Consider the following 25,672-nt stretch of genomic DNA (forward strand, 5'->3'; position numbering starts at 1 on the left):
GAGGAGTAAATTGGAAAGATGATGACATGACAAAGGAACTCTATCCCATGACTAGCTCAATAAATGCCAAATCCAGTTCAAATAAGTGCTGGTGACTTGTGCCTTGGGGGAGGCACTTCAGATGCAAACTTGGGGATTGTGATTTAGGATGATAATTTAGAACTAAAAAGAACCTTAGAAATCATCTTGTCCAACTCCTCATTTTATAGATGAGAACTCTTGGGCTCAAAGTGGAGAGAGTTGCCCAGAATTGACAGGTAGGACCTGACTCCTGGCTCACTATTTTCTCCCTTTATCATATAGACTCTTGAGAGAAGTGACCTTGGTATACAGTGTCATTGATTTGAAATCAGTTAATTGGGCTTGCCCAATGTTTGTCACATGGCTAGTAGGTCTCAGAAACAGAACTTTAGTACTTATATATCTTCAAGCTATCATGGCACCCTATGCTCCATCTGGATACAATAAGGTTAAGGGGAAAGAAATAATCATTTATTTAGCACCATATGTTGTTCAGGCATTTCAGTTGTATCAGACTTTTCATGACCCCATTTGGACTTTTCTTGGCAAAGACACTGGAGTGGTTGACCTTTTTTTTCTTCAGGTCATTTTACAGATGAAGGAACTGGGGCAAACAGGGGTGACTTGCCCACATCTCATAGCTAGTAAGTGTCTAAAGTTGAATCTAACTTCAGATTTTATTGACTTTCGGCCTGTTATCTACTGTCTCTGCTAGTTGCTAATACAATACTTTAGTAATGATACAGCAGTGTAATCTTTGCTTAGGACAAAATAAATAATGAGTTTTCTTTGAAAAGTCAACTGCTAAGAAGCAACTTGATGTAAACAATGAAAAAAAAAGCCAGCAGAGTTGGGAAGACAGAAGTCCAAGGACCACTTCTGACATCAACTGGCTGGGTGACTGGGCAGTCTCATGCCCCACCCAGGCCATCTTCTAAGGACTATAGAAGGTACCTGTCTGTATAGTTAGAGGGAACACCAAGGCGCTTCTAGTACCAAGCCTGCACAAAATTTGTCCAAAATGTTAACTGTTCTTTGCTATGAATTCTTCATTACAAGGGATGGCTCTCTGGGCTGGGGAAAATGGGGAAATGTTTTAACAGATGAAGGAGATATAAAAATAAATGATACTAATAAAAATCTTTTAAAGGGAAAAGTTGCTTAAATATAACAGCTTTATGGACACTTCATTTGTTGAGTCTAAGTAGGACCAGAAGATATTTTTTCCCTGTCTGTATTGATACCTTCATTCCCTTAATTTATAATATTGCTAGCTGACATTTTTCTAGTGCTTTAAGGTTTGCAAAGAACTTTATGTGTGGAATACTACTGCACTTTAAGAAATGTTGAGTAGATTGGTTTTAGAAAAACATGGAAACACTTGCATGAAATAAAGCAGAGTGAAATGAGTAGAACCAGGAGAACATCATATACAGTAAACTGCAATATTGTTCAAAAGATAACTATGAATGATTAATATTCTGTGTAATATGATCTTTCAAATTATGAAGGAAAAAGCTTTCTACCTTCAGAGACAGAACTGGTGTTTGGAAACTATGGATTTTATGGTTTTTGTGTGGTGTGTGTGTGTGTGTGTGTGTGTGTGTGTGTGTGTGTACACTGTTGAGTTATAATGTGTCCTGACTGGCTGATCGGACCAACATGAGCCTGGTTTTGCTCTGCTACAGGTTAGATACAAAGTTTCTATGAACATTTGGGGTTAGTTTCTCTAATTTTGAAACATCTCACAGGGTTTAGGGTGCATTTAGGGAAGGACTAGTATTTGAATGTGAGAGCTGCTGAGTCCTTTATAAGGCTGCTTTCCACCTTTGGTGTCCACCTGATCTACCTAACTCTCACCCGTGGCTCCAAGAAATTGTAGCATGCACAGGGGTCATAATCTGGTTAAAAAAAAAAAATATATATATATATATACATACACACACATTCTATATAATAAATATATATTTATCTATTAAAATATATAATATATAATGTATATTCTTCATATGTATGTATTTTATATGCATATATAAACAGATATGCACATATATGTGTGTATCTATGCACATAAACATAGGTATATGTATATACATATACACAAATAGAGACACATAAACATATGCATGTATATGTACACAGGGTATATATGTGTGCCCATATATATGAATATGCAAATATATAGAGACATATACAAAGACTTTTCTCTTTAAAAGATTTTTATTGATATCATTTGTTAAGAATACATGTGCATAAACAAGATAACTGTATAAATATAAATATATATATATATAAATATATATATATATATATATATATATATACACATTGTATTTAATATATACTTTAACATGTATGGGACTACCTGCCATCTAGGGGAGGGAGTGGAGGGAAGAAGGGGAAAAATTGGAACAGAAATTTTTGCAAGGGTCAATGTTGAAAAATTACCCATACATATGTTGTCAATAAAAAACTATAATAAAAAAGAACATATGTGCATATACACCTATGAATATGCTCACATGTATGTATATGCAGAACATAGTTACATGCCCATATATATAGTATACATACACAGACAATGCATACACAATGTTGGCGTTCTCTAAATAAAGGATGGGAGGGATGAAGGGAGAATTCAAAATATAGCAAAAAAAATTTTTTTTAATTATCTTTAAAGGGCTTTACTTGTATTATCTCATTTGGACCTCACAACAATCCTATGATTTAAGGGTTAAGAATTTTATTACAATTCCCATTTTACAGGTAAAGAAGCAGAGAGTTTAAGGACCTTGCTCATCATATAGCTCATAAGTGTCAGAAATAGGATTTAAAACTGCATTTTCCTGACCCCAAGTCCACTATGCCTTACTGTTATAGAAATTGCTCCTCACTCAGGCCATGCAGCAGTCAAAATCCACAGAGACAGAGCATCAAGGTTTATTTTCACAAGTGAATTAAGATGTCGTAGATAATCTTTAGGATTTTCTATTGTGATGATGTCATTCCTTTGAGGATCATTTTCCAATTCTCCATGACTTTATAAACAGCTATGAAATCTGGGGTGAATTACATGGTGGGAAAACAGAGGCTGCAGTCATAAAATGTTCTTCGGAGGGAGGAGCCCATTTTCTTACCTTTCCACCAATCACTTAAAAGCTTCACTTCTCGGTTTTCACTTACCGCCTGAACTCAAACCACAGATGGAAGGTCTGTTCTCAGCTCTTACACAGACCCCTACATGGCTTGGCCCCAGGCCCAGTCCTTCCCACTTCCTGTTGTGTGTGTTCTGTTGGCAGTGATCGTTTAGTTCAGGATGTAAAGACTGAACTCAATCCAAAAGTAAAGCTTTGAAAACAGCACAGCTACATTCACGAGCTTCCGTGGCCCAGCCAAAGGGGTGACTGTAGGTCAGAGCTCCTTGTTCAAGTCTAAGAATGAACTGCAAAGTCTTTTAGACTGTCTCCAGTTATTTCTGTTTTGAGCAATACCTTCTTTGTCAAAGAAGTCAGATAGTTTTTTTCCTGCTCTGATATTCCATGAGTTTATGGTTCCTTAAACTTAGAACCTTTGAAATGTAATACAGAAGCTCATTGGTGACTATACACTTAATATTAATCATTAAATAATTATATTACTAACTATTATTAATTAATTAATTATAAGCATTTAGTGCATACTAGGCCCTGAATTCTATAAGATAACAAAGACAAAAGCAAGAGCCTTTCCTAAAAGAGTTTCTATTCTGTCACCCCCTTTTGGAGAGTTTTCTGGGCAAAGGTCCTGGAGCGATTTGCCATTTCCTTCTCAACTCACTTTATGGAGGAGTAAATGAGGCAAACAGTGAAGTGATTTATTTAGGGTCATACAACTAATAAGTGTCTGAGGCCAGATTTAAATTCATGAAGATGAGTCTTCCTGATTCTAAGCCCAATGCTCTATATACTGTGCCCCTTAGCCATCCCTGTATAACTTACATACACAAGAAAATAGGTGATTCTTTTTAGGGGAGGCTTTAGTGCGGACCTGGGGATCAGGAGAGTTCTTGTGAAGGAGATGGCATTTTTCCCAAGTCAAGCCAATAAGCATTTATTAAGCAGGTTAATTTGGACCCTTCCTCAAAATGGAGGTTCTGGGGGGAATTTACCAATGAGGAAAGAGGACCATAGAGACAGTAGTTAAAATATAATGGCAGTCTGGAGTCTTTTTTTTTTTTAATAATACAAAATAGTTTTGAAGTAAACTAGGAATGTAAGATTGGGAGGTAAGGAAGAACATTCCAGACCTGGGAGACAGTCCATTCTCTCCTCCCTTCACCTGGATCCCTTAACGTGTTCCTTCTGATGAGTTAGCTAAGACACTAGGGTTAACTGTTCAGGGCACTATGGGTTTCATGTGAGAAGAATCAGACATCCCAGGAGGGATCTCTTTCCTGTGGTTACTATACAGAACCATCATAGAAAGGCTTTAGCTTTATACAACAGTCAGCCAACCTACCAAGCCAAAGGACTATCAAATGCTAAACTTAGAAGGATCTTTTAAAGATCAGTCTCTGTCCTGATCCTGAAGCTTGAGTCCAGAGAGAAAAAATTGACTTGCTCATACCACCCAGCTTGTTAGTGGGACAGTCAAATCTAGAACCTATCATTAGTGGTTAAATGAAACTCCTCCCTCTCTCCTTTGTGCTTAGTACTTAGAGCTGTGAGGGACACAAAGAACTTTTTAAGTCTTCATCCTCAGGGACCTCATGATCATATAATTTTTACCCTTCCAAAATCTTATGGGCTCTGTTCTCATCCTTATACTGATAGTTCCTGAATATCAGGTGAGACACACACACACACACACACACATACACACACACAAACATATGTATGTATATATAAATAAATGAAAAAACATTCATTGAATACTATGTACCAAATGCTGTTCTTAATGATCAATCATGATCATGATGATCTTTCATTCAAACATCTGAAATAATTTTAAAACATCTTTTAGAACCATGCGTTATTCCATGTTTTTCAGAATGAGAAACTGATACAGAAAAGGGTATTTAAGGTCACCAGAATGCCATTGACAGAGTCTGTATGGGAACTGATACTGGGGATTGCACCTGGAGCTTCTTTGCCTTAGCCTTGTTACAACTGTCGTTTTTTGAACATTGAAAGCTTTTGAAAGTCTGAGAGAAATGCAAGCTCTACATGCTTGCTTCCTTCTGTGAGCTTCTCCAGAACGCCTGTATGTAAAAGGAAGGATCCTTTTTAAAAAGGGAGGGAGGAAAGGTTCTCATTTTTCTGCAGAAGAGTGATGAGTGCTCAAGCTTAAGATGTTGTCCTCAGACCAGGAAAGCACAGCTGGTGAATTGCTGCTTTTGCTATTGTTGGGCGAATAATGCAAGAACCATCTGGGACATGGTGGAGGCAGGGAGGTTTCAATGAGGACCTGAAGTAGGATAGTAAAATGGGATTAGAAGAAGTGTTGTGAAGGTAGAATTGATTGGGCTCGATGATCTTGGATTAAGAGGTAAAGGAGAAGGAATAGTCAAAAAAAAAAAGCCTAACATTGCAAATATGGGCTACTGAGTGGATGGTTTTGCTATAAATAGAAATGGCAGAGTCAGAAGGATGAACAAGTTTAGCAAGAAGTAGAATAACATATTTGTTTGTTTATTTTATAAGCCTGGAGTAGTGCAGAGTCTTATATTAGTGCACCTGGGTATGAAGCTTGCAACGGATACTTACTACTTGGATAATCTTGAACAAATCAAGGAAAATGAGGTCTGCAAAAGAGTTAGAGCACCCAGATTTAATTCCTGTGTCTGTCACTACCTTTGTTATTTGGGCAGGTCACTTAACCTCAGTCGATCTTAGTATCTTCATCTGTACAATTGGAGAGTTGGACTAGATGTCCTCAAAAAAAGACCACTGGATTTGGCTATTACATCATTGGTGACCTTTGAGAGAATAGTTTCTATAGTGTGCTGGAGATACAAAACTGACTGCAAAGATTTAAGAATTCAGTAATTAAGAAGGAAGTTGAGTCAACAGTTACTGATATATTTTTAAACAATTTATTATCCTTAATATTAAATGCCATTAGAATTAATTAAAAGTGCTTTAAACTATTTTAAAATTTCAATGCATAATATTTTATAGCAACTTTTCAGTCACTTCTTCTGAGCCTCCAATAAGACTCTTTGATTATCCATTCATTTCCTTTCATTTTTCCTCTTCTGGGTTAGCATATGCCCTGGACTTATGATCCTATTTTAAAATATATACATATATTATTTAATAAAAACCTCTCCACATTTCTATATATTCCATATACTTGTCACCCTTAATTCAGATACAAGTGAGGAATCTAGGTGATATAATGAATAGAATGCTATACTTAGAATCAGGAAATCCTCAATTAGAATATGGTTTTAGATTACTTACTAGTAGTGTAGCATTTCTGCAAATCACTCAGTCTCAGTTTCCTTATCTGTAAAATGGGGATATTAATAGTACTTTCCTCACAGGGCTGATGTGAGGATCAAATGAGATGACATTTTTTCATTATGTAAATGTTACTGTAATATATAATATAATGTAATTATATATGCTTTAATATTAATATAAAAGTATATTATATGTTAGTATTAATTGTACTATATTGCATCCATGTGTCAAAATTTATTTAGTTATTCCACTGTTGCTTCATATTTTGGTTTCTTCCTTTTTTATTACAAATAATGTCCTTTAAAAATCTTTGAACAGAGAGCTCTTTTTTATTATTGTTTTTATATCAATTTAAGGGTATATTCCCCAACAAGTCTGATCATGAAGCAGAGAGAGTAGTAATGGCATCTGGATAGGCAAGAAGATTCAGGAAAAAGCACTGGAATAGGAAGATGTGAAGGTATTCACAGGAAGATGAAAATGAACCAGTGGAGATGAAGACTGAAGCTCCATGAAAGAGAGCAGGATTAGTAGAGGCTCAGACAGAAGGATTAATGAGGAGAAGATGCTTCCTTCTATGAAGAGGAAAGGAGGTGAGAACCAGTATGACTGAGACATTTGAAGCAATGGCTGAGGGCGTTGATGGTAGGTGCCCCCAATCTTCTCATGGAAGTAAGAGTCTATGTTATCTTCTGTGAAGTCTTACCTAGTATGGAGAAAGAATTAAAGAAGAGAAAGTCTGGAACAGATGCTGGTAAATCAGAAGTAAAGAGGGTAAAGTTAGTTTGCTGAATAGCAGAAAGGGTCTTGGCAAATTATATAAAGTAAAACTGTAGTGAGTGTTATCAATTCAGTATTGTGATTTTTCCCCATTTATACTTAACATCTCTTGAGTAAAAGAGAAATCATATTAAGGAGGTTATTGCACAGATAGAAAATAATGGACATGGGACAGAACCCAAGACCTTTGATTTCAAATTTAGGCTTCTATTCCCTGCACCAGACAGTCTTAATCTCTTTGAAAAAATAAGAATACATATATTCTTTAGTGCACAGGGTTATGGGAAACATACTTTGTAATTGTTAACTACAATACATAAATGTGAATTAATAAAAAGTGTATTGATTGATTTGATGATTTCCTCAGTCAACATGAGGTGATAGCAGATAAAAACTTCCTGTCAAGGTGGCATTGTGAATGGGAATGGAGTAGTCAGGCAATCAACATTTTTAAAGCATTTATTATTTGCCAGGCACTAGGGATACAAATACAAGGAAAAAGGAAGGAAGCTGAAAAAGAGATGGACAGAAAGGGGTATCCCTGTGAAGGCATGGTGGCAATATCTAAAGATCAGTAAATTAGGGAATGAAGCATGGCCAGCCTGGCCGTCCCCAAAATAAGGTCCCCAGAAGGAATTTGACAATGGGAAAAAAGAAGCAGCATGGCTGAGGAAAGTTTAAGGGCAACAAATAAGTCAGTTGAATTACATGTCAAAGTTTTCAAAAGTCTAATTCTCATACTTGTACTTAGAAAAGATATATCACTGCCAGACTGAACAGTGATTGAGAATAAAGACACTTCCTACACGTTAGATTGGCAAAAGGATACTCAGAAACCTTCAGGAACTAAGGTGAGGGGCCCAGACTAAGAAATCTGGGCAAAGCAATCACAGGGCTAGGAAGTCTTTTAAATGGACCAGTCTCAGAGTATTCTGACCAGGAAGACTTAGGGTCCTCATGTGAAAGACCCAAGTGCTTGCTCCAGACAGGATGCCCTGGGGGAGGTCAAGGACCTAAGCAGTTCTGAGTGCGGATCTGGAGAAAGGATGTGGCTCCTACTGGGAATTCAGTCTTTATGTCCTAGGGGCTCTCAAACTTTTCTGGCTGGCTGTCATGAGCTTGGTATTCTTGAAGTGCCTGAAACTATACACCCTGTTCCCAGCAGTCCCATTGGAAGAGAGGGTCAGGGATAGGACATCAGAAAAGATGGACTGAAACAAAACAGGAGCCCGCCATCACTTTAGAACCCTGTCCTGGCAAAATGTCTCAGTTCAGGAGTAAACAGAAGAGATCATTGGTGTAAAGTTTTGTGGATCTACATATGACACAGGTCTAGAGAGAATTATCTCCACGGTGATTGTGTGGGAGTTAAATGGTACAGTAGGTACAGTCCAGAGCTAGGGAGATCTGAGCCTAAATCTGCCCTTAAATACTTCCTAGCTCAGTGACCCTGGGTAAGTCATCAACTTTAGTTTGTCTTGGTTATCTTGCCTGGAAAATGGGTATAATAATAGCACCTGTCTCTCATGTTTCAAATGAGATTACAAGCATGAAGAGCTTAGCGGAGTGCCTGGCAGATAATAAATGTGATTATTGTTATTATGATGTGCAAGCATAAAATAAAGATATGGAATGGCTGCAAGTTCTACCTAAATTCCTAGAAGAGGTAAAAGAATAAATCACAGAAGCAATAAATAATTTCATCAAAGAAAACTTACAACAATAAGACAATATTCCAAAACTTTTGGGACAATCTAAGAAGTCTTTAAGGGAAAATTTACATTGGCAAACATCTTAATCAATCAACAAAAGAAAGAAAAAAACAGATAAAAAAATTGGGTGTGCAATTTGGGAAAAATCTTCTTCAGAAAAATAGTACATCCAAAACCCCAAATGGAAGTTTTGAAAATCAAAGAGATGAATAAAATTGAAAATAAAATTTGCCAAGTTGATAAATAATAAAACTGGTAGCAGTTTAAAAAAACTAATAAATATATTCATATGATAACCCTATTGAAAATGGGGTTATAAGAAAAAAAACTTTGAAAGACATAAGAAATTTAATCAATTAAATGACCAACCATAGCTCAAGTAGGATGAACATAATCATTTGGCATGCTATCAACCTAGTCACAAAGAGGTTATGATCTTAGCACCCTAAAACATACGCACCGAATAAGACATATATTTGAGAATATCAACATGTGGATTTGTTTTCCTTAACTAGGCTTATTTGCTATAAGAGCTTTTGGTTTTCTTTCTCTTTTTTTCAACTGGGAGGAAAAGATGTAAAAAGACAGGAACTTGCAACAGAATTGGCAAAATAAAGAAAATAAAATACCATTGAAAAAAATTAAAAATACACAAACAGAAGGAAGTCAGAAGGAAACAAAAGTAAGCGGGATAGCTATGAAAGTGACACTAAATTTTATTCTATACTCAAAAGAAAAAGTCAGATACAGATAATACAGATTCATGGATTAAAGTACAATCTGCATTCTTATGTGACAACTCTAACTTTACTTGGTGTTTGTTAAATCAAGAATTAAAGAAATTAATTTAAAAAAAATAACCATTTTTAAAGAGACAAGGCACAAGCCTTTGAACAGTAGCCTGTAAGGAACAATTTCCATGAGAAGATCCACATGCCCACTGGTGCCTTAGAGAGAGGACAAAGTACTTCTAATTGGTTCCTAAAATCTTGGGCTGCCTTGGGCTGGAATTCTTGTTGAAGGAACTACTTTCTCTCTGTGGTTTATAAAAGTGAACTTACAATTCAGTCACTTGTGGATATCCTTAATTTTTCCTATTCAGCAAATCAGGTCTGATTTAGGAGGAAAGGAAGTTTATATACAATTACAGTTCCTTCCTCCAGGAAGGAGACAAGGCCACAGAGGAGTTTTATGTGCTTACAGAAGACCTGAAAGAAGAGATACTGAGAGTAGACTTTCCCAACCCAAGAGATAGCAGCAACTCAGTCACTGATAGATTTCCTGCAGAGGCACATGGCACAGACAGATATATGTATGCTCATTTGGCTCAAGAGGATAATTCATGGACAATATTCATCAACTTCAAACTCCGGGTAGAAGAAAATATTTTTAAAAATTCCCCAGGCATTTTAATCTTGGAATATAGACTTCTAGCCTGAGGGAAGATTGGGCAGCACCAAATAGCTGTTGACTTGTAGGCAGCCCCTTACCCACACCCCTCCTTTTCCATTAAGAGTTCACAAATTCAAGATTTTAAGGATCTAGAGAGAGAATAAGAGGATTAATTAGTTCTCCTTGGAGAAAGAAGTTTGATTTTATAGTTCCAGAGCAGCATCCAAGTAGAACAAAGCCAGTAAGTTATTTAGATAGGAGGAGGAGAAGGATTGCTTGTTTAGTTCAGTAGCCCCAAAGTGCATTTATCTTCAAGAGGAAAGAATTCAAACAGGAGGCTGACATTATGTGCCATAAAGGGAGCTTCTAGAGAGCTTCCTGTGGAAGAGAAAGAGAAATCCATCAGAATGGAGTATTGCCTCATAGCAATCCCAAGATATATTCCCTTGCAAAGGTAACTGATAGGCCACTTGGATGCTTTATATTTTTTCTATAATTTTTATGGCCTCCTGTAAATTCTTTGCATCTTCTTCATTTTCTGTGGGGTGAAATGCTATTCTGTATATATGCATTTCTTCCTTAAGTGCTTATACTAGAACAAGAACCTTGTAACCTACATTTGGAGAAAGAGATAAAGAACAAGTATAAATTATATTTGGCGATTTTCTTGTAGTAACACCAAATTGGGGAAATAAGCGAAAGAGAAAAATTACCTTCTTTGGGTTAGCTCCCAAGATCAGACCTGTTCCATATGAGCTCAGATATTGAACTTGGTGGCTACTGGTCCTTGGATTACATTAGTATTAAAAGAGAAGCAATTAGGCATGTATTCCAAGGAGATCACTGACAACAAATAAAGGTGTCTTATATGTATACCAAACTATTCATAGCAGTGCTTTTTCTGATAGAAAAAAACTAGAAACAGAGTAGATGTTCATCAACTGGGGAGTGGTTAAACAAATTGTGATGCATAAAAGCAATGAAATATTATGGTACTGAAATAGAAAGGAAAAATATGATGAATACAGAAAAGTACGAAAAGACCTATATGAGCTGATGCAAGAAGTTAGAAGAGCCAGGAAAAAAAATATACATGATGACTGCAAATGGAAAGAATATTTTCCACAAAACAATTGAAAATGAATGTTGAAACATTACAACATATAAACCTGGCCCCAATAAGAGGCAATGGAAGAAATTTTCCCTCCTTCCTTTAGAGATGTGGTAATCCATGTGTGTGGAACATTGTTAATAAGGTATGATTTTTTAAATTGATCAGTTTTACTGATTTTCAACTATCAACTTTCAATATCAACTAGAACATTGTAGGAAATAGATTTCTTTAACAATGAATGATTTTTGATTTTTTCATAATTTTCCTTTGAGATAGAGAAGAGGGATGAAGGATGAAGAAGGCATGGTGGGGGTTGGGACAAAGAATTAAAAGTGACTACTCCTCTGTTTAGCCGATTTGAACAGAAAACAAGAAACTCCTATTATTTATTTTTTTCTTTGAACTCCTCAGGTGCATACTGAGCCTGAAAGAAATCTAAACAAAGCTGCCAAAAGATTGTAGTTCTTATTCCATCTGTGAAAGCTGGTGGAAAAGATAAAGTTCTTGGACACTTTCCCAGACTTTACACCATCTGTAAACAATGCACACGGTTCACACTCTTGAGGAGGAAAAAAAATACAACAACATAGAAACGAGCAGAACAGGTCTTGTATTTTACTCACAAGGATAGGACTCAATTTTGATCTGCCTTTCAACTCTAATATTTCAGTGGGAAACTTCCATCAGACTACAAATGTCTCCCCCTCCCCTTTCTGTTCTTCATTCCGTATTTTCTCCTTGTGGATATAAACTATCCAGTTTCTCACACACAATGACAAACTTTAGAATTGCTTAAAAATTGCTCTTTTCTGCAGTCACTGCTATTCATACCAGCAGAGGGAGCCTAGGAAAAGGATCAATGATTAATTTATTCTTCTAACAGTTGACACCTGGGTACACAATCCAAATATTTTCTTTTAAAGTAGCCAATAGGCCTTTTAAAACTTGAATGAGACACCTGACACCTAGTTACCTTTTGACTTAGACCTTGAGTCACCAAAGTGCAAATCTAATCAAGCTACCACAGGTGTAACCAAAAAGTTATAGTTTATACCTAGGGCAGAGTCAAAGGCAGAGTTAAAGATCTGAACTGCTGTACTCCAAGGTTGAACTCAGGCCCTCATGCTATAAAGATGAGCTTTCTTTCTCTCTGAGGGAAAATATGACTATAAGACTATGCAGCTATAAGCTGGTTAAAGGAAAGCTCTACCTTGACCTTCATCTATAGTCTTGGGGTAAGGCACTTCTTAAGTCAGTTTTTTATATTTTGAAAAGTTATAGGTATAGTAGATTTCTTGACCTCTAGGGGAGGGGGGAGGGGGAAGTGAGGGAAAAGAAAATGTGGAACACAAAGTTTTGCAAAGGTGAATGTTGAAAATTACCTATGCATATGTTTTGAAAATAAACAGCTTTAATTTTTTTTTTAAAAAGTGTTATGGTATGGATCGTTGTTGGGGCATGTGGGGAAATGAAATGTCAGAAATCTCATTTCTCCTTTTGGAAGGAGTTTTGTTCTTTTGGCACTGGTGTTTCCTGATTACTTGATGGCCCCCAAGTCCAGAAATCCTAAGTATTTTCAAAGGTTAGAAAAGCTGCCTTCTAATCTGCATTTGACTGGGCACTAAAATATTTTTTCCTTTTAATTCAGTTGGTAATCAAAGACTAAGTGAGACCACTTTTCCATTCTAATAATTGTTGGAAAGGCAACACAGCTAGTTTAGAATAATGGATAGAAGGTTAATCTTGGAGTGAAGAAGTCTTGGTTCTAATCCCACCTTTGACAGAAATTAGTTGTGGGTTTAAAAGCAAATCCTTTAAATATTTAGAGAACAGGAAATTCCTAAGACATAAGTGGACAAAATTGTCATACTAGGGAGCTCTCTACACTAGTGAAATTACATCTAGACAAATAAGGGATAGATAATGGACCCATGATTTTTCTGATAGAGAAAACTTCCTGAAGGGGAAACTCCTTTTACCAATGCAGATGGTACTTTCTCTTTAATTTATAGTTCTTTGAAAGTTGCCTAGGACATGAGCAGATTAAGTGGCTTGCTCAGAGTCACTGAACTGCTATATGCCAGAGGTAGCATTTGAATTCAAGTCTTTGGGACTCTAAGGGCAGCTCTTTATTTCCTGAGCCACTGTCTTTAAGAGCTGAGATCCACATACTATTTTAAATTTTGGATAGTGGTTGGTTTATTTTGTCTCATTTGAGCCATTCTTTCTGCCATCATGTTGGTTAGTTGAATTAAAAGAATTTAGTTATTCCCCAGGACTAGTTAAGCTGATCATTTTTGCTGGATACGGTCAGTTCAGGCACTCTGCTCTATCTATTGGCTAATGAATCCATCAACTTGCTTGGTGCTTGATGAGACATAGTGCTATAGTGAAAAGAGGGAAAAAAAAGATTTGGAGTTGGCAAATCTGGGTTCAAATCTCTGCTCTGTTGCTTCTTTCTATATTAACATTGTCAAGTCATTTGACTTGTTAGAGCCCCAATTTCCTTTTGTTTAAGGGAGTTAAGATTAGATATTCTCTAATGTCCCTCCCAGCTCTAAATCTTATATCTTTATTGCTATTCAGTCACATCCAACTTTTCATGATCCCACTTGGGGTTTTCTTTTTTTTTTTTTTTTAATTTTTTATTATATATACATATATTTATAATATTATCCCTTGTATTCATTTTTCCAAATTACCCCCCCTCCCTCTATTCCCTCCCCCCGATGACAGGCAATCCCATACATTTTACATGTGTTACAATATAGTCTAGGTACAATACATGTGTGTGAATATCATTTTCTTGTTGTACAATAAACATTAGAATCCGAAGGTACATGCAATCTGGGCAGACATATATTCCACTTGGGGTTTTCTTGGCAAAGATACTGGAGTGATCTGTTTTTTTTTTCTCCAGTTCATTTTACAGATGCAGAAACTGAGGCAGACAGGGTTAAGTGACTTGCCCAGAATCAGTTAGTAAGTATCTGAGCCTGGATTAGAACTCAGGAAGAGTCTTTCTGACTCCAGGACTGGCACTTTATTCCCTAAACCACCTAGCTGCCCCTAAAAAAAATACTTTATGCATTAGTAAGTACCAAATATATATGCAAAGCATTGTGTAAAACTATGAAGGAGACAGAAAGGTAAATAAAATGGGATTCTCTGTCCTCAGGAAGCCTATCCACATTTTGAGGACTGGAGGAAAGTGTGGAGGAAAAAACGACCCCTGTTTCTTTAAGTTAGTCTTTTCAGCAGCTCCTAACTGGCTGCATAAACTCTTCCAGTGGCTGGTACTGAGATCATCTGTTAGAGAACTGCGGGCATTACAGTGGTATACAGAGGGCAGAGGAGGAACCACAACAGGAAGTGGTAGAGAGGACCATGACATCTGCTGAGGGTAACACTGAGGGCTGAAAGCCCAAGGGACGATGAGGAACAGTGCCAAGGACACTTACCAGAGCCACAGAATGGGGTGCTCGCCAAGGAGCCCGTCAGAAACAGTGACTCCAGGGAGCCTTCCCATGGCACTACTCTGAGGCAGGGAGGCCCTGAGACAGCCCAATCGTGGGCTGGGGCTGTTACTTCCCATGAATTATGAAGGAGTCTTAATTGTTTCCTCTGACTTCTATGTATTATTAACCTGTTCATTCTCTGAGCCTTGTGATCCATGTGTTTGCAAGGGAATTTGTTGACAATACCTTTAGTATTATCCTATTGAAGTTCCCAGAGTGTCTGGAGGAGTGGGCTGAGAGAAAATAAAAAATTCCCCAAAGTATACCCAAGCCTTTCATTATCATATGTGAACCTCAAACACAAGGGTTACAATTATGTCATTATACTTTTAAACTTTATTTTTCTTGTTTATTTTGTCTGTTTTCTTTTACAATACGACTATTATAGAAACGTTTTGCATGACTACACATGCATCAAATTGCTTGACTTCTCAGTGAGGTGATGGGGGTAGGGAGGGAATAAGGAAGGGAATTTAGAACTCAAAGTTTTAAAAACAAACGTTGAAAATTGTTTTTACATGTATCTGAGGAAAATAAAATACCAAATAAATTATTTTCACCTAGTTCTTATAATTAAAAAAATTTTTATTAGGAATAACATTTTAATAAGCATGGCTAATAGGAGAGGATCAATATCTACCAGGGCTCCTCCTATTCTTCCCAAATAGATTAGGCTAATTTTTTCCTTAAAATTGCTAAAGCCATTCTGGAGAGCAATTTGGAATTATGCCCAAAAAGTTATCAAACTGTGCATACCCTTTGACCCAGCATTGCTGCTATTGGGCTTATATCCCAAAGAAATACTAAAGAAGGGAAAGGGACCTGTATGTGCCAAAATGTTTGTGGCAGCCCTTTTCGTAGTGGCTAGAAACTGGAAGATGAATGGATGCCCATCAATTGGAGAATGGTTGGGTAAATTATGGTATATGAAGGTTATGGAATATTATTGCTCTGTAAGAAATGACCAGCAGGAGGAATACAGAGAGGCCTGGAGAGACTTACATCAACTGATGCTGAGCAAAATGAATAGAACCAGAAGATCTCTGTACACTTCAATGCTGTATGAAGATATATTCTGGTGGAAGTGGATATCTTCAACATAAAGAAGATCCAACTCACCTCCAGTTGATCAATGATGGACAGAAACAACTACACCCAGAGAAGGAACACTGGGAAGTGAATGTAAATTGTTAGCACTACTGTCTATCTACCCAGGTTACTTATACCTTCGGAATCTAATACTTAATGTGCAACAAGAAAATGGTATTTACACACATATATTGTATCTAGGTTATATTGTAACATATGTAAAATGTATGGGATTACCTGCCATCTAGGGGAGGGAGTAGAGGGAGAGAGGGGAAAATTTGGAAAAATGAATACAAAGGATAATGTTATAAAAAAATTACTCATGCATATGTGCTGTCAAAAAATTTTTTATAATTATAAAATTAAAAAAAAAAAATTGCTAAAGCCAGGATTTGATTGGTTCGAGTGGGGCAAGGCTTAAGCTGTGTTTCTCTTTACCCAGCTTCCCAGTGGCCCCTGGTTGTAGAATGTCCCTGGGGCATTCTAGTCACCTAGAGGCATAAAAGGTCTTCATAATTGGATATTTAAAGACCCTCCGAATCACTGTACCATGTCCTATTGAACAGATGTCGGCTTAACTTCTCCCAAAGCTGTTTCATTATATCCTTGTTGCATTGCTTTGCTGTGTTAGTGCTAAGTAAACCTTCTGTGTTAGTATTTCAATGACTTCCAGGTATTTATTATCATTTCAACATTAAATCTGGACTGTTAAATATTCCAGTGTTAGCCCACCACTAACAGCTATGAAGAATACTAGATAGTAAGTCAAAAATACATGTTGAGGACCACCCTCACTCCTATGGGGTCAGGAGATCCCAATTAATCTAATAATCTATGCTGCTTGTGTGAACTTGAACAAATTCTTTAATCTCTTTGAAGCTCTTTTTATTCATCTGTAAAATGAAACAGTTGAATTAAATTACCTCTAAGTTCCCTTCCCAGCTTGATCTCTGTAATCCTATGACATGATCCCACCTCTAAAGAAGCTTATAATCTATTTGGGGATGGAGAATAATTTGGTACACATATCAATGACTAAAGAACATTTTTAAAAATTAGGCAAATACACACATTAATGACTAAAGAACATTTGAAAAGTAAAATATTGGGAAAATTAATACTCTATAAAATACCCCTCAGTGACCCAATCCAGGACAATTTCCAGATTGGGGGAGGGGGTATAAAATAGGAAGGGAAGGCTTCTGTAACAAAACATTGTTTTTTCACATTTAAAAAGCAAAAGCAAAAACACTTACTGAGGTGTGGTTGGGTCAGCAGATGCCAGTAGAACAATAGGGGGGTTCCAGCTGAGTTTCAGAGGAGGAAATGGATGCTGGAAGATGTATTTGCTGTTAGCAGCTATAAGACAATTTGTTGTGAAGTCTCGTGTACGATGCCCAGATCTTCCTGAAGTATATAAAATAACATGAGAAGTGTAACGATGACAAGGAAGGAGAAGACAGGATAAAGTATCTAGAGGAATATGTGTTGACAATGGAAAGATTAGGAGAAACTGTGATGTTTCAGTCATGTCCAACTCTTTATGATCCCATTGGGGATTTTCCTGGTAGAGATAATGGAGTGGTTTGCCTTTTCCTTCTCTAACTCATTTTATAGATGAGGAAACTGAGGCAAACACGGTTAAGTGACTTGCCCAGGGTCACACAACTAGGAAATGTCTGAGATTGATTTGAACTCTTGAAGATGAGTCTTCCTGATGCCAGGCATTCTATTAACTGTAATTAAAAAAAGTTTATAAAATTTTTGTACACCTTGTTCTGAGTACAACACTCTAAAACTATACCTAGTATTAAAGCACTTTTGGAAGTTATTGTTAGGAAGAACTAAGTTCAAGTTTAGTCTCAGACACTTACTAGCTATGTAACAGATCATTCAATAGTTAACAAGAATTTTTTTTTTTGCCATAAGAGAAAAAGGATATTCCATAAGGATAGACATTGAGGACACCTTGAGTTGATGTATCTGAGTATAGCTTCCTTACCTGAATTGCCTCTAGCTCATATAAAAGAGCATGTTTTGGGGAGATGAATGAGTGATGTTATGTAGCAGAAGTCATGAGAAGGAATATAATACCTGAAATGTTGTTCAAGGGCCTCCCTTGGTACATTCCACTTGTGTACCAGACTGGAGAGGATGTGATATTAGGGTAAAGGAAATCCTCATGAGTGGAGGTGGTATGTAGCCCAGAAATGCAAATAGGGACTGAAATCAGAAGTGATATCAGAAGTGATATAAGGGAAGAGACTGTGGGGAAAGAAAATTTATTTTAACAATAAGCAGGTAGGACTTTATGATAAAATCTACTGTTACTTTTTCCTAAGACAGAGCTAGGTTGTCAAAGGCTTTATAGCAAGCCAGCACTGAAACCCCTGGTCCAGTGATATACTTTGGAACAGAGGATATGCTAGTAGACATTGTTCTCTATTTCTAACCTATTGCTTTATCTGTAGCCATTAAAAAAAGTGTTGGGGTTTTTGGTTTTTTGTTTTTGTTTTTGTATTTCCTTTTTTGTGAAAGTATCCTGTACTTTTATCTGATTTTTCACAATAGCCATAGTAGCTCAGAATGAGCAACATTATTGAATCATTGTTGCTTAGGTTTCCTGATGTCTCAATCAGCCTTATGTTTTAAATTATTCAGCAATCATAGATAATTTAAAAGGAGTGGTGACAACAGAGCTAATTCTAATTACTTACAAGCTTCTTTATTTGTGATCTCAATACTCAGTAGAATAGATCTTTAAAAAGGAAAAAAAATGCATAATTTAGCTTTTAAAAAACCCCACAAACCTTTTCAACAAATTTCATAATAGGAAATGACCCAAATGCCCAGGAAATGTGAACCTCAGGAGGAATACAATGAAGTCTTACAATAACTCAGTGTGCAAACTTCCAGTACACATGATTTAGAATTGAGACCCTATGAGAGAAAAAATGTCATGTAGCTTAGTTTTTCAGAATTTCATCTTTTGTTCGCATAGCATTGATGTAGAATTTTCTACCCTCCCTCCAAATAGCACTGTGTGTGTAGCTCAGTATTTCAATGTTATGATTAAGCAGTCTTTTTAAAAAAGATGTAAAACTGAACTTGGAAAATTCAGAAAATATAACTTGGATAATGGTTTTTAGACTGTTTTCTAGCTTTAGAAATTTCTCTTACCAAAAGGTGAATAGAATACCCTCAAGTTCTATTGTAAAGCCTTACAAGAGACTTTAGAAGTCATGGGATCACTGAACTTTAGACTTGGAAGAGAATCTCAGTGTACTTCTAGTCGAAAACATACTTGAACTGTTTCTACCACAGACATCTATCTAGCTTTTGCCTGAAGACCTCTAGTGAGAAGGAAAGCACTGACTCCCACTTTTTAAAACCTTTTATTTCCTATTTAATATTTTCCCCCAATTACATATAAAGGTAGTTTTCAACATTCCTCTGTGTAAGATTTTGAATTCCAATTTTTTCTCCTTCCTTCCTTTCCCTTCCCCCTCCCCAAGACAGAAAACAATCTGATAGTGGCACAATTTTATAGCCCTTTGGGAAAAGTTCCAAATTATTCTCCAGAATGGTTGGATCAGTTCACAGTTCCACTCACAATGGATTAGTGTCCCAATTCTCCCACATCTTTTCCAACATTAATCATTTTTCTTTTCTGTAACATTAGCCAATCTGAGAGATGTGAAGTGATACCTCTACAACTCCCACTTTTAAAGAGCTATAATTATTAGAAAGCTTTTCCTTACACCAAATTTAAAATTTCCTCTTTGCTTTTTCTACTTAATGTTCCTTGTTCTGCTCTTTTGGGTCAATTAACAAATTTATTCTCTGTTCCACCTGATAGTTTTTAAAAAATATTTGATGAAAGATCTTATGTATTTCCTTCTCTTCTCCAACTTTGGAGGATAGCCAGGAAAAATGTCCTGAGTCGAGAGATGGAGTTTCTTGTTCTTGGAACAGCAAGAAAACCAGTGTCATTAGTTTGAAGAGTATGTGGTAGAGTAGTAAGGGATGTGAAGATTAGAAAGGTAAGAGGGGGGCTACTGTCTGGTCCTTATTCATAAGAAAAAAATGAGATATTCTATTTTATTTATTTTTAAATGAGATTTATTGATATTTTGTTTTTATATTGGCTAAATTTCTCCCTGTATTCTTCCCATTTTCCCTACTCAAAGAGTCATCCCATATAACATGGAATTTTTTTGAAGAAAAAAGCCAAGCAGCACAATCAATCAATGCATGCAAAAAAAAAAGAAAGAAAAAAGAAAAAGAAAGAAAAAAGAAAAAAGAAAAAAAATCTGAAAATATATGTAGTGTTCCATACTTGTGAAATTCCTTCCTCAGCAAAGGCATGGGAGGAAGTATATTAATTCTGCTAAACTAAGATCTAGGTGAATTATGTAATTAAATACATTTATAAACTATCACATTCCTTTGTAGTTAAGTTATCCTTTTAAAGAATGAAATGAAGTTAGTCTGGTGTGACTTGTTCTTGATGGTGCCATGTTGGCCCTTTGTGATCACCACTCTCTTATCTAGATGTTCACTATCACCTTAATAATATATTATAGAATTTTCCCAGGAATTGAAATCAAGCTTGCAGATTTTATTCTGTTACTTCAAAAAAATTGGGATGTCATACATCCTTCCTCTGTTCTCTGTAACATTTCAATAATCACATCTGCCACATCTATCAGTCCCCAAGGTTGCTGTTCATCTGGACAAAGTGGCTTGACTTCATCAAGGGCAGGCAAATGTTGCCTTACTCTTGTTCTGTTCTTTTCCATTCAAAGGTTATTTTGCTTGGTAGGGAAACAAGAGGTACAGTGGTTCACTCCTGCTGCATGGTTGACCCTAATGGCTCTATCCTGGGTCTTGTTCTCTTGGTGCTCTCATTAGCTTCCATATATTCATCTTTATGTAGATGTCTTTCAAGTTTTCATATCCATCCCTTACCCTCTGTCTCGAACTTGGAATCAAAATGTCTTTGGATACCTTTGGATATCCCATGGGCATCTCAGATTCATAATGTCTAGAACAGAACTCATTATCTGTCACCATGAGCCCACTCCTCTTCATAATGGCCCTAATTCTGTTTAAGGACACCACCATCTTTCCAGTCCATCAAGTTCAGAACACCCAAATGCATTGTTCTTCATTCCCTTCTCTTCCATTTCTTTTCTTTTTTTCCCTGAGGCAATTGGGGTTAAGTGACTTGTCCAAGGTCACACAGCTAGGAAGCATTAAGTGTCTGAGGTCACATTTGAATTCAGGTCCTCCTGACTCTAGGGCTGGTGCTCTATCCACTACATCAACTATTCCTCTTCTCCTCCAAACTGTTCCTAATCATTCCCTATTTGTACTGAGCTGAGTTTCTTTTCTCTCCAGGTTATCCTTCACACAACTGCCAAAGTTTTTAAGGAATAGAGTCTGCACATGAGAAGCTTTAGCCTCTTGTCTTTAAGATGAAATACTTCTCTGATACTTAAAAAAGCTCTTTTTTTATAGCCTGTCTCTGACCTATTTCTTCAGATACATTTCATATAATTTGACTGGTGCACCATTTCCACCTCTTGGAATCTCTAACTCCCTTCCTTCCAGGAAAAGATCAGGTAATACTTTAAAAATACTGAAACTTTTCTTCATTCCTCAATTGTTAATACAACCCCCATGACATTTTTGTTGGATGGAAAGAGTTTAATTCAATAAGTATTAATAGAGTGACTATCTAGAAGACTCAGGCACAATTCCTACTCTCAAGGATCTTAATAGATTGATGATTTTAGTATGGAACTTAATTCCTGGAAGAGTTTGCTGGATACAAATGCATATAATATGGCCATTCTAGAGAAAAAAAATGATTTTGCTCCCAGAAATTAGCTTTTGTTCCTGCACTTCCCTCTTTACTCATTCATTTGCATGAGATCCTAGCAGGGATCAATATCTAGCAGAGACAATGTGTTATGAGAGAACAATGGGGAGCATGCACAGAGGGCTAGCAGGATGACACACCACTGGACCTGTAGTGTCAGACGCATGAATTACCTCTTTACATATGTGCTCTGGCAGCATGTTTTCATGTTTGTGCCTTGGTCATGCATTTTTCCTTTGTTGGTCTTTCCATGACTATGCTCTTCTCATTGATGTATATACATTTGTGGAATAATATGCCCCAACTTAAAAAAGCAAACAAATCATTGGGGACTTGTGGAGCTGATTTTTTTTTTTTAGTGATTTTGCAGACTTAAAAAGTACTTTGAAACTTGTCTTGAAGAGTTTTGAAGAATTCATGATGAAAAATGATATCTACCTCTAAAAACAGAATTAATGAACTCTACGTGCAAATTGAAGTATAATTTTCCCACTTTATTTTTCTTCTTTTTTTCTTGTTTGCTTTGTGATATAACTAATATGGAAATACATTTTGAATGATTTTGTATGTATAATTGATATCATATAATTAATATTATATCACTTGCTTTCTTAATGGGTAGGGAAAGGATTGGAGGGAGAGAGAAAATTTGGAAGTCAAAATTTAAAAAAATACAAATTAAAGTGCATAATAAATTATTAAAAAAAAAGAAAGAAAGAAAAAGAAACTTGTCTTATGTAGAAGGACTTATGGGTAAGTTAGGGAATCTGTCCAGTTGCTACATAAGATGTATACAAGAAAGTTAAATAATTAATAAAGGAATTAAGCACCAAAACAAATTAAGCATTGTGGGAGTTCAGGGAGGGAAAATTTACTGTGAGTTGTAGTACTTGGTGAAGGCTTTGTGGAGGAGATAAGGCTTCAGCAGAATCTTAAAGGAAGGTAAGATTTAATAGTTAAAAATTGGGACTTAGTTTCCAGTTATAATGGAATGAATATCACTCAGTTTTAGGCCATTTTCTTTCTGTGCCATCATTCCTAAATCTACTTCTTGAATACTTGTTACCTAGTTCTCTGCTACTCCCAGTGACAACAGAATAGAGATTAGAAGGTCCTCAGATCAATCAAAAATCAATAAGCATTATTAATTGCCTACTATATGCTAGGAACTGTTAGGAGCTCAGGACATAATGTCAAAAATTAAGCAGTCTCTGTCCTCAAGAAGATTTTTTAAAATTATTATTTATTTTTAAAACATTTCCCAATTAAATTTTTTGAACAATAATTTTTCAAAAGTTTGAGTTCTAAATTCTCTCCTTACCTCTCATTCTCTCTCTACTTCTTGAGAAGGCAAGGAATTTGATATCAATTGTACATTTGAAATCATAAAAACATATTTACATATTGAACTTACATTTTATTAGGGAAAATAATATAAATACAGGTAAGTAAATACAAAAAAACAAAACAAAAACAAAACATGCAGAGTAAATCAGAGGAAATTGTGGAAATGCATTAGCTTCTTGAAGAAAGGCCTCATGTACCAGTTGAAGCTTTGAAGGAAGGGAGAGTTTCTAAGAGATAGATATTAGAAGGAAGGGAATTACAGGTGAATTTGCCCAAAGATACAGAAAAGGAGATAGAGTTTGATGTATTAGGAATAGCAGGGCCTTCAATGATAAACAAAGGAATCTGATTGTCATGTCTGATTCTTCTTAACCTAATGGACCACCGCACACCAGGTCCTTCTATACCCCACTACTGTCCAGGTCATGTTCATTATTTACATGAGAGGAAATATAGAATCACTTCTCTTTAAAGCACAGGAGCAACATAGTTACACTTGAGTTTTAGGAATATAACTTTGGTATCCAATTGACTGAGGGAGAGACAGAAGTAATAAGAACATTTTGTAGGCTATTTCAGGGATCTAGACAAGAAGTGATGAGAGTCTGTATGAGAAGGGTAGTCTAATCAGTGGAGGGGAAAAGATGTTATAGTGGTAGAACAGATAGAAGCTTAGCCACTGATTAGATGTGGGGGACAAGAGAAAGTGGAGAGTATTCAGACTCTAATAGGTGATACCTCTTAGGCTTGTCAGCTTAGGACAGTCTTCCCCAAGAGACCAATATGGGACTCACCCAAATGAAGTGTCTGTTTTCTTCTGTTTTTATTGGCTTAATGCAAGCTATATAGAAAAAGGGAACACCAGCCTAATGGTACAAGTGGGAGGGGAAAGTCCTGTGTTTAGTCACAGGTCAAGCACTAACTCACTAGCTTGCTAATTTTGTGTAGGAGACTCTTTGGGTCTCAATCTGTAAATAAGGAACTGGGACTGAAAAAAATGCTGGGTTTGTAGCCAGAGTTTGTAGAAACTAGTCACTCGTGTCTGACCCTTCATGGCTCCATTTGAGGTTTTCTTGGCAGAGATACTGGAGTAAATTGCCATTTCCTTCTCCAGCTCATTTAACAGATGAGGAAACTGAGGCAGACAGAGTTAAGTAACTTGCCCAGTGTCATACAGCTAGTGAGCATCTAAAGCTGGATTTGAACTCAGGAAGACTTCTTGATTCCAGGTCTGACACTATCCACCAATGATCTATTGTTGTTATTTGTCCTTGGATCTTGAAGAGGACCAATGACATTGCAAAAGTGAAGTCTTGACCTGTTTGTGAATTGGATTTGAGTAAGTAAGAGTTGAGAGATCATTGGCCAAGTCAGAGGACCTCAGATCAAAACTCAGATCTGTCACTCACCACCTGTTACGTAACTCTTCTGGTTCCTCATCAAATGAAGAGGATGATTTAGATAATCTCAAAAGTCCTTCCAGCTCTAAAACTATGGTTTTATATATCCTAGCTCTTTTTTAGTTCTGAAATTCAGTAAGTTTATAAGCAATAAGGAAACTGAGGAATAAAAGTCTAATGTGATTTGTCTTAATTCATGAAGGGATATCATCTAATTTCCATAGTTGTCTAGGGAACTTTCAATTAAGTTAATTTTTTTTTATTCTGAACTTAACAAATACCAAATAAAATAGATGTTGTTATAGTATAACAGAAAAAAGGGATTGTACAGGAAACTGTAGATTTCTATCATGTACAAGTTTCTTTTCTTTTTTAAGTATATATATATATATATATATATATATATATAATAAATTCAAACTGTAGTTTTCAAAGCTATACTGCTTATCTAAGCTTTTTTAATGTTTTCTTCTCTGCCTAAAAAAAAAGAGAGAGAGATAGAGAGAGAGGGGGTTCAGTGACTCTCTTCTTTCTTTAAGATTGTATTCTGGGCAAAATCCTATGATAATAGATGCCATAATGAGTTCTGAGTACTAATGCTTTCAGCTAAACTGAAGAACTGCATTGTTAGGCTTATAGCAAAACCTATGCTAAGGAAACAGTCTTGCACTAGAAGGTCAAGGATTCTGTTCATTTAATATTCTCAAAAATGAAAACCCTCGATTATGTGCTTTTGGTCTTCCAGAGAGAAGAGAGCTGAGTTTAACTCTTTACGATTCTTTTGCCCAGTATGATGGGCCTAGAACAGTGGATTATAAATTTGGCTTTAACATTAAACTAAATTGATCTCCACCCAGTCACAGATGAAAGGACACTGCGCTTGGAATGAGAAATTATGGGTTTGAATTCTGGGTTTATTACTTAATAGCTCTGTGACCTTGGGCGAGCTAAATAAACTCTCTGAAC

The 25,672-nt window shown here is 36.3% G+C and overlaps 1 protein-coding gene across 1 annotated transcript in view; it reads left to right on the top strand.

The window, feature by feature from the left end:
• Positions 1–12,681: 12,681 nt before the first annotated feature.
• Positions 12,682–25,672, top strand: part of LBR (lamin B receptor) — a 59,579-nt gene continuing 46,588 nt past the window's right edge. Inside the window, exon 1 of the mRNA XM_074262630.1 lies at positions 12,682–12,700. The gene's annotated coding sequence lies outside the window, so the exon portion shown is untranslated. The remainder of the gene's footprint in view (positions 12,701–25,672) is intronic.

The sequence above is a fragment of the Sminthopsis crassicaudata genome, chromosome 4 (assembly GCF_048593235.1).
Source record: "Sminthopsis crassicaudata isolate SCR6 chromosome 4, ASM4859323v1, whole genome shotgun sequence".
NCBI classification, from domain to species: domain Eukaryota; kingdom Metazoa; phylum Chordata; class Mammalia; order Dasyuromorphia; family Dasyuridae; genus Sminthopsis; species Sminthopsis crassicaudata.